Source organism: Nicotiana tabacum, chromosome 11 (genome assembly GCF_000715075.1).
Source record: "Nicotiana tabacum cultivar K326 chromosome 11, ASM71507v2, whole genome shotgun sequence".
NCBI lineage: Eukaryota > Viridiplantae > Streptophyta > Magnoliopsida > Solanales > Solanaceae > Nicotiana > Nicotiana tabacum.
In genome coordinates this window covers 31,321,541-31,332,863 of record NC_134090.1, presented here as the reverse complement: position 1 = coordinate 31,332,863, position 11,323 = coordinate 31,321,541, and positions in this window count along the sequence as shown.

The window sequence follows — 11,323 nt, the reverse complement described above, 5'->3', positions numbered from 1 at the left end:
TCCTATTGTGGCCCTATACTCATGTTCTTTAGTCAACCAATCCCACTGTCCTTGCGACGCCTCGACGAACTCCTGGAGATGGGGTCTTTTGGCTGGCCTCCCAAACTCGATTTCTCTCCTATGCCAAGCAAGGTATCCCGGCGAAACTTCACCTTTGGACCGATCACGTACACACGTATTTGCCGTTAAGTATTGACACTCACTCCAAATTTGGCGGACTGCTGCTTCATGAAATTGTCCGTTGGGCCCGATCTCGACTATTTTGCTACTAAGATCTTCATCTTTCGGAACTATTTGGCATCTCCCCAACTGCCGCAAAACTCGATAAGGGGTATAAGGCTGGATACTCCTGAGCCCCATCAAAAGGAAATGAGGTCCAATGGCTGGCATATATATGATTTCATCCACAGGCAACCATCCAAATGTCCATTCTATTTGGCTCGCAGTGACAGAACGGAGGCGCGCTGTCCATTCTGTGACCCCTTCTGGTAATTTGATTCCATCAACCCTCGTAGGAAATTCCTCTATGCACGTTTTCTTCGTCGACCCATAACTCATAAATTGAGGACGGCGACATAGGTGTTCGATCATCCACATCTGCAGCAACACGTTGCACCCCTCAAAAAAGTTTCCCCCGGCTTTGCAGGCTGTGAGAGCGCGGAAGATTTCAGCTACTATCATGGGTGCGAGGGTGTTGTTGTCCTGAGTAAGTAACGTGCTGATAACCCCGGATACTCGTATGTCAATGTTCCCGTCTTTTCTAGGAAACACCAGGAGTCCCAAAAAGGCTACCATGAATGCAAAACACCTATGTTCTTCCCACTTAAGGCGGTTTCCTTTGCTACAAATTTTGTTTTCCGGCTTGTTGAACCCCCCTATGTGGCCATATCTGTTGTATATAAACCACAAAGTACAAAAACCAGCTGCCAAGTCTGGATTGTGGACCCCCTGCTTATTTTCAAAGAGTCTAGGAACCTGTATACGGCTACGGCCCTTGGAGCGATCAGGTACTGGTGTCTCAGAGGAGCCTTGGGACCCCCGATGTATCCGACTATTTCTTCCAATGTTGGGGTAAGCTCAAAATCCGAGAAGTGAAATACGTTGTGAGTCAGGTCCCAGAATGCGACCAAGGCCTTTATGATATCCCCCCTAGGATTAATCTTCAGCAACCCAGTGAGGCCTCTCAAGTATAGATTGACTGTGTCGCGCCCTGATTCGCCTAAGTCATCCCACCACATGTGCAACTCCAAAGGGATCTTGTTCACAATTGTTACGTGCAAATTCTGACTTGTGCTCACTCTGCACATTTATTAGGGTGGTTAAGCAAAAATGATGATTCAATTGACTCAAAGATAACATGGTCGCTTTTCTCTCTTTTTTCATTTAAAATAAGACCCGGTTTTGCCAATACGGCCTTTCAGCACCTCGGGGTCGAAGATTTTAAGGTTGTATCGGCTAACCGGTGAAAGCCTAAAAAAATGACCACAGGCGGTTGTTCTTGCAAAAATAGCCTTCTGGCACCCTTTTAGGGACATTCGGCTATTTCTAGCAAGAATGACATCACCCTAATTATTTTCAAATAAATTTTTTGTTCTTTTGGTTAATTTTGCAAAAAGTGAAGTTGGACCCGATGGGGGTTGCCTACGTATCTCACACCCTGTGGGAATCAAACTGGCGTAGTTCAGGCCGATAAAACAAACTTCTTTTGAAAACAAGACTCTTTTCATCGGCAAATAAAACTATTTTTTTTTTCTTTTTTTTTCATTTTCTCAAAAATTCGGCAAAGTTTCGACACTATTTGGACTTTGGTTTTTTTTCAAAATAGGCGATTAACTCTCTTTAACCCTCGTACCTCTATCTCTCTTTCTTCAAAATATTCAAAAGTCGGTCAGTATGCAAGTCTGAAGCGAACAAATGCACAAGTAGCAAGTAAGATGCATCAGGATGGTTTTTTGTCATTTTTGGTACCTGTCATAGACAGACCCAACCCCTGTGTTGAGCCTCCAAAGTAAAATGCACGTGATGCAAGCAAACGTTCCTACTAGGGATCCGGCATGAAGCTGAGTTATTCTAGGTTCATAACCTGGGTATTTGTTCTAGACTGTGTACTCGAGTGGACAACTCGAGTCGAGGAGGGGGCTACGTACCGGGAACCAAAAGGTCATCCGGCTTAGTAACTTGTCCGAGCCTCTTTCTTATTTCAAGGTATGACACTAACAAAATAGAGAGTCTCGACCAGCGAGCACATCCCCGAAGATGAGAAGAGAAGGGTTTCGTAGCAGTTTATATGCAGTTCAGATAATATCAAAGCGGTAAAAAGCATCACTTAGCACATTAGGCCCAAACATGTAAAAAATCAGATAAAACAAGCCAATTATAACAATTATTTAAAGCTCGAATTCTGAACCCTGAATCAGAGATTCTGGGTTCGGTCCCCAGCAGAGTCGACAGAGCTGTCACACCTCCTTTTTACCTGCGCCGACAAGGGCGTAAAGGAGTTTTTTCCAATTAAAGGACAATCGAAACGGGATCTATAATTTAATTCAGAGTCGCCACTTGGGAGATTTATGGTGTCCCAAGTCACCGGTTGAATCCCGAATCGAGGAAAAGATTGACTATGTATTACAGTCCGCGAACCAAAAATTTGGATAAGGAATTCTGTTAACCCGGGAGAAGGTGTTAGGCATTCCCGAGTTCCGTGGTTCTAGCACGGTAGCTCAAATGTCATATTCAGCTTATTTATCTGATTTTAATACATGTTGGACCCGTGGGCAAATTTTGACTATTTCCCGCTTTTATTGTTGTTATTTTAAGAGAGAATTGCAACGTCGTGAAAGCACGTCTCGAACCACGTCACATCAATGCACCCGTGGTTATTGACACGTTTCGACTCCGTTGAGATTTGGATTTGGGTCACATAAATGTGCACCCAAGTTTAAGAAAGTAATTTATTGAAAGCGCGCCTAAAGTGACTAGCGCGTTATTATTTTGAGGAAAGCCGTGAAATTCATTAGACGGTCCGTCCCGAAATCTAAAATATTTTAATGCAATATGTACTGAGGGTCCCGCAACTTCTGCATTTTATTGGGCGAGGCTCGTCTCATTTATTATTTAAAGGCTAATCCTAAAATGACTATTATTCTTCTATTTATTTGTCTTTAAAGAAATAAAAGGGGGCCCCAATTAGTTAATATTAGAAAATCCTATAGTCTATCAATTGAAAATTAGTAGACCAAATGTCATTTCAACTTTAGGTCCAAAGAACCCAATCCATATGCTGGATCGAGTTTTGAACTACACGACTCGGTTATTTGATTCTGCTAACATTCATAAGCTAACTGATTCAAATTCAAGTAGACTATTGATATTAACCATTAACATGCAATTACTTGTTCCTGCGTCGAAATAGTGAGCTTAACGAACAAAGGAGAGGACATCAATAACTAGCATGTTGGGCTATTTTTTTAAAAAAAAACGCGTTTAACCTGAAATCGGAATAAGCACCACATGTTGACTCCTGGATTAATTGTAGGTCCAAACAATACTGATATTCAATTTTTAACTCAATGTTAACTGAAATCAGTACTAAACTATACTAAGTCTACAACTAATGTACACGAATTAATAGTTTAAACAGTCCTAATTAGGTACAAACTTCACAGTCCACATTTTATTGAGTTATAGATCAAATTGGACTATATAACTACTTATCATCTATATCTACTGAGCTACAGATACAACATCAAATAATTAAGGGCCCGAGCACTTCCATTTCATGTTTACATTTCCAGGGCTACATCAAATTGAGCTTAGTTGTATACCTGGATTGGAGTGAATAGAAGAATAAAGAGGAGGTCAGCAGTAGTACAACACAACAAACAACAACAACAGCAAATACCACTAGCAGACAACAAATTGGAATTCAGAAGCAGCTCCAAACCCAGTTTCAAATCAGAAAAACACTTGACCACAGCTCATAACCAGTTGTGAAACCAAACAACAAACAACAAATAACTCCGGGCAACTAATTGGACCTCAAACTTAACAAGAAAACCAACCAGTGAACCTCAAACACTCCAGTAAACAGGCTTGAAACTGGAAACAAGCTCTCCAATCTTTAAGCCTTAGAAACTGATTTTCAGGACCTCTCTAACTTATTAAAGACTCTCAAAAGTGATCTCTGAAACTTGAAGCAGAGAATTTTAAAACTGTTTATGATTCTTAGGGAGCTGGACTATTGGCTGAGACTTTGACAAGTTAATTAAGATACTCCAACAGTAAAACTCTCTCCCCTCCCTTCCTTCAGGTCTCCCTAAAAGACTGATTCATAGCTCTTTTAATAGGCATACCATTAGTGCTCCAATCCCCTAACATATTATCTTTTCAATTCTTTTATTACCCCCATTACCCTAGTGCTTTTATTTTAATCATTAATGCCTATTTCAGTCCCTAAAATCAGCAAGTGCATTCCCCACTATTATATGTTCCTTTCCATTATTAATTCAATTGGTATGGGCATGCTATATTTTAATCAATTCCTTTCAAGCCTCCACATACCATTATGTTTTGTTCCCCACTAACACATTAGATTAATGGTTAATTAAGTGCTTTACTGACAGCCCACTTAGCAAGACCATTTTGCCAAACTTTTAAACCCCAAATTACCCCTGAAATTACTGTGATTTACTGTCCTAGTCCAATCCCCTTTCAATCTGCACCCAAAACCTATCGGCTATAACTCATTCCCTAATCAAATAACTAAGTTGATTCATAATTGATCACCAAACTACAACAACTATAGCCAATTTAATTCAAATTCACTTAGCAGTTCAAACTTAGAACTCAGATTAGATCAAATGGTATCCAAATGAAGGCCAACGAATCATGACAAAACATATTTGAACATAACCAGGTTAAACTTCCAACCATGATTGACACATTACGTGGGAATGACTAACTATATTCACAACTCTAAACTAAACAAAATGAATGAAATACTGTAACATACTGGACGAAAATAAACTGAAAAATGATGAACAACAAAACAAGGAGCCAAACATCACAGAAAATGAGACCATTTGAACTAGTAATACTAGTAACCAATTACAAGACTAGACACAGTTTTTGTACAAGAACATTACGGACACTGACTTTTACAACCAAACTAAAAGACAAACACACTCAATCGATTCAACATATGCCAATCAACCACATGAGAAAAAAAAGAAGAAAAACTAGACCAGAAAAAGGTCTGAAAGAGAAGAGAGAAATAAGTCGAAAAGATGATGAAATACACCGAAGCTTAAGCCGATAAACAACAACAAAAATAGAAAAGAAAAAGAAGAAAAATACCTCAAAATTACCGGCTAAACTCCAAACAGTTCCCATTTTAAACTTCGACTCGAACTTTTGAGGTCCAAACGGACCTCAATCGAGTGTTCTCGACTGAAAACACTTGACTAAGGTCGATTAAGAACCTCAAATTTCCCCTTTACTCGGACAGGTTCCAGGTTTTGGCTCTCTAGGGTTATTCAATAGATTTAAAATTTGACCAGTTCTAGCAAGATTCGAGCCAAAGTAGGGGTGGTTTGGGAACGAAGGAGGTCAGGTGGAGCTGGGGTGTGAACTTGGGACTAGTTGGGTAGGTTTAGGGTTTTGCTCGAATCTTTGATTGAAGATTCGAAACAAACTGGGATGATTCGAGGTTAAAGGGGTAGGGATTTGTGTTGAGGGTGGTTAGAAGGTTTAGGGGTGTGAGTTTCGTGGTCACCGGCATCGTTGCCGCCGACTTTCAGGCGAAGGGGTACGAGGGCGGCTAGGGTTTGGTGGAGGGTCGTTTGGTCTCTGGTTCTGGAAGACGAAGGGGAGGGGTTTGGCTTGCGGGGGGAACGGGTAAGGGATTAGATTTATCTACCAGAGGGGGAAACGAATCCTGGTCATTTGATCTGATGAGATCAACGGCCTGGATTGATCATTTAAGTGGAACGGCGCCGTTTAGGCACTCTTGAGACCGGATCCATCTCCGGTAAACGGGTCGGGTTGGGGAATGTGTAAGGGATAGATGATCTCAGTCGTTGGATTGATTCAATCCAACGGCGCTGATTGAAAGTGACATAAACGACGTCGTTTGGGACGTCTGAGTGGGCTGATCAGTTGGACCGGGTTAAACACAAAATTTGGGCTGGATTTGGTCAAAATTAATACGGCCCAGTCCGATTTATCTTCTATCTTTCATTTTTGTTTTCTTTTCTTTTTAAACTAATCTTCAAAATTAAAACCCTAAAAATCCTAATTTAAATTGTAAAACCAAAATTAACTTAAAATGCTAATTAACTCTTAAAAATATCACACAAAATTGAATAAAAGAAAATCACACGATTTTGACATTAAATATTAAAATGCGAAGTACATTATTTTTTGTGAATTTTTCATTTTTGTAGAGCACACTTAACTACTCCGAATTACAGAATTAAATCCTAAATGTCAATGCAACCTATTTTTGTATTTTTCTTTAATTAAAACAAAGATGAACATGCACAGACAACACGAATAATTAACAAAGTGCCACGAAAATTCTCCAAATTGCGTACAAAGAAAAACTATTTTATTTTTTGATTTCTTTTGGAGTAGTTCCTGTGAGGCAAAAATCACGTGCTCACAGTATTTAACTAATGTTATGTTGTGTATGTATAACACAGATAGGTGTAAAAATACTATTTGTTTTCCTAAATGTGCACATATATGTTTTTTGGAATCCCTGTAACATAAGTTTATGAGCATTTCACAATAAAAAACTTCACTAATAAAAAGGAAACCTCCACTGCAACATGTAAGAGCTAAGACAGTTCATGATTCGGTTGCAGTAGATTGCATACAACAGAACCATTTTTTCTGAAAGACAGTGCACTCAAAAAGTTATAATCTGAAATTTATTTATAAAATGCAGACATGCTACTCAACAAAAAGAGATGAGCAACCACATAACTTTGTTCGATCTTAATTATTGTTAACTAAAATATTGATTCACAACCAATTGTATTGCCCTTCCGCAAATAGAGAAGCTCCATAAATGATGGATGAAAGCAATCAACTCTTGCAGAATTTGCACAATAACACAAGTATCCTGCTTAATCGTTAATGAGGAAGTACTCAAGTTAAGCAGGATCTGATGAGCATTTCACAATAAAAAACTTCACAAAGACAATATTCATTTTGATAGACATATTTCTTTTTGACAAAGTTGGTAGGAAACCTTTGTTATAGACATATGTCATGGCCTCACACTTTCTTTACTGTGGAATGGTTCAGTTGGAATCAAATTAGCAATTTTAATGTACGTGGAAATGTAGCATTCTTTTCCGTGTGAATTGGTCCTATTTGTTGGGTATTAACATCTGAAATCTTCCCTTTAAGACTTGGAGCCCAAGCATCAGCTCTTGGTGCAGTGGAGAGCAGGGTTAGTAGTGGTGTGGTTGCAATGTCTTTCCTCTCCGTTTCTCGAATGATTACAGTAGGTGGAACATTTCTTTGATTTAAATCCTAAATGCTTCTATTGATCTCATATTCCCTTATGCACGTCTGTTTTATTATTCTAATATGTAAAATTTAACCACTACTCATAATCTCAGATAAACAAATTAATAATTGAGATAAATGAGAAGGTATTGAATCTGAATGCTTACAGATTGAACTATTGAAGGTATCATTTAATGGAACTAATTGAATATCTATGCTTGGTGCTTATCTACTTGGTTTTGGACATAAATGGAATTTTCACAGCTTATATTCCTTGGCATTTATATTAATATTCCAACAATAAAATTTGCTAGATACATTGCTACAACTTGACTTCTTTTCAGTAAGGACACATTTGGATTGTTGCGACTATAGTGAATCTTCTACTTGAAAAAGAATGATCATATTTGGGGTGCAAGAGATGCTCGAAGAAGGTTTTGACAAAATTGGAAGTAAATTTCACTACAAGAAATGTGATAGCCTTAATAGTTCTGCCACTCATAGGCTTGATAAGCTTCACTATTTACTGTGAAATAGAACTAAAGTTGCAAGTTACAAAAATAAGGACCAATCTTTACTATAAAATATTAAATAAAACTAACGTTCCAATTTCTTATTCTAAACGTGTCTTTCAGGTACAAGCTTCGAGTGCAAGTAATGGATCACACTGGCTTTATATCTTTGTTGCTTTGGGATCGTGAAGCAACAAGTCTCATTGGGAAGTTTGCTAATGAGTTAAATGAAATTTCAATTGAGGTATACTTTTTTTTAATTGTTAGTATATTTTTTCAATAAAGGTAAGAAAGGTAAATATGGTATATTTGCAATATTATAATAAAAGTTAACTCGAACCTCCAGTATACCCTTAAATTAATTGGAATTGACCATTTGTTATATCACTCAAAAGGAAGAGCTCTATTTTTTTTTGATACCATTCCTACCAGAAGGAAAAGTAGGATAACGATTTAAGGGATGGTTTAGTAGTTATACTTTTTATTTTAATTCTTTGTGTTTTCCCATTTCTAACACTAATTCGGTCTTAGACTTCTGTTGTTGTTGTTGATGAGTGTTCTTATCCAGTGGAGTTGTATGATATTCTTGACAAAAAATCCTGTTTAAAGTGACTATCAAGAGCTCCAACATTAAAGTGCATGCGGAAGTTTATAGTGTTGTTAAAATCAGCGAGAACGATAATATTATACATCAATATAGTCAATCTCCACAAGATGATACATTCACTGTATGTGATCGTTACTCAAATACTTCATAATATACCAATTTTCTTTTTGATTTTATATAAGGGATTATCAAGTTTAAATTAATTATGTTATTATTTTCTTAAGAGAACCCTGATTTTGAGTGTGAACAACACAATGATGCAGACACAACTTTCAAGGTGACTAATTCAAAATTTGCCTGTATAGCTTCTTATCTACAATATGGTTTTTAATAATTATTTTTTCCTTTGTAGGATTCAATGGCTGAAAATGAGATGACTTCTCCCGCAAAGACCCTTGCCAAAAGAAGTAGAGAAGAGGATGGGTCATCTGTAGTAGATGTTGGTGATGATCTTGCACAATTTTCAAGTAACAAGGTTAAAAAAGTGATCAAATAGGAGAAAAATCCGTGAATTAAAATATTTACTTCCTTTTAAATGACATTATTCGTACAATTTCATTAGCAAGTACTTTGGTACAAATTGAAGTAGTTTGGTTTGTATTTAATTTGGTTTCTACCATTTAGAATCATGATTTAATATCTGAAATTAGTTGACTCTTTGTGATATGAAGTTTACTTATGTCAGAAGTGCAACTGCATATTTTTGAAATACTGCATTAATATCGTATGTGAACATTTATGCTATTATATCATCAAAAAATGACGAGAAGTAACTTTTGAATGTGATATGTGTAGTTAAGGTTTCTGTCAAACTTCAAACTTCTGATATATGTGTAGTGTATCAGATATTAGAGTCCAATAAAATGAGACATCACCAGTATAGTCAAATGGAAAAAGGTCCCTAAAGTGTAACCTTTATGTATGAGATATTGAAGGCCCATTGTGATGTACATTGTTTGAATCGGACGAAAATCTCGAAAAACCATGTAGATACTCCATGTAGTTTGGATGGGGTAAAAACTGAAAGGCTTTCTCCAGCTCCTCCGGCAGCACCATGTATAGTTCCATTCAAGCGCCCTTATATAAGTGCTTCTCATTGTTTGTTCAAATATTTTGCAGTAAATATCAGCAATAGTTATCTTTGCATCAGTCAATTAGATGAATGCAAAGCTATTTTAATTATGTCGCTTAAAAGTAAATATGATAATACGAAAAAATCCTAATATTTGCAGTATGTTTTAACTAAATGTCGGATGATAAATGAGCAACAGAGGATGGAGTCTGGGGTTGGTAGTAAACAAAATCTGCAGTAAAGTAAGGAGTCTAAATTACTTGGTAATCAGGAATGATGTGCGATACAGAAAAATTGCATCAGATAGCAAAATACATTGAAATACCAACTCCACCATCCATCAATTAGATTATTAATATGCACCAACACAATCTATATATATATATATATACCAGCAGAACACTTAGAAACTATTCACAAATCAAAATGTTACTTAGAAGAGTTGCTTCACTACAATCTCAAGGTACCGTTTACTAGGCTTACCAATGAAAAATATAATTATGGCAAAGAAAATCAAGAACAAGAAGAAGCCAATCACTACATACAATCAAGTCTATAAACTTGTACGAATCACTTTAAAGTAACCAAAAAAAATATACTAAGGCTCTTAGAGAGTCGTACACTCTACATCTGCTATGTAGTAATTAGTTTTGTATGATTGTGCTCATGTGATGCAAGAATACCTTTTAAGTTTCAGCGAAGACAATTTTCAATTGTTGTATCTTTTGCCATGACAATTAATAAAAGTCAAGTCCAGTCATTGTCTCATGTGGGATTATTTTTGAAGAAGCCAGTATTTACTCATGGACAACTGTATATTGCTCTTTCACGCGTGATGAGTAGAAAAAGGTTGAAGATTTTAGTTTGTGATGATGATGGCCAAATAACGAAAGAAGCTAGAAATGTGGTGTATAAAGAAGTTTTCCGTAATTTGGTTTGAAATGAATCTAGACATGATGGAGTTATCAGGTATTTACAATTTGCTTTTCCAATAAATATAAGGAGAGATGACTATAAATCTTAACTGAGCTGTCACTGTTGTTTTGGGAGGAGCGAGAAGAAACTAGGTTCAACAACAAAGTAGAGAATATCAAGGTATCTTCATAACTACAATTTTTGAGTTATTACATTTCCTTCTGTTGGGGGGTTAAGAAGTACTGGCTTTATGTATAGAAAGTTAATTCGATAGTTTCTCCCGGAAAAACTACCGTGAAGCACCAATGTATGTTAACTTCTGTTAGCGATAAGTATAACCAAAATACTTAATCATGTAAATCTCTGAAAGCTATGTTGCACTCTCAACTGTTTTTACTATTCATGTTATTCCACATTGCTAGAAAGACTTTTTTTACTTTTCCCATTATATAAAGATGCCCAAATACTTCCCTTATTATCTGCTTAGTGGAACATTATGTCAGGATTATCTGTTGTTTATTGTTACTATTATAGGTTTTGATTGAAAAATGGATGTATTGATATACTTTTTTAATCTTTTACTGGATATGACTGATAATTTAGTTGTTGTCTGTAGGTTATGGTTGAAGGTTTTTCATTGTTAAGATATAGATTTTTCATGACGCATCGTATGTTTGAATTGATTGATACTACTATTAGTTA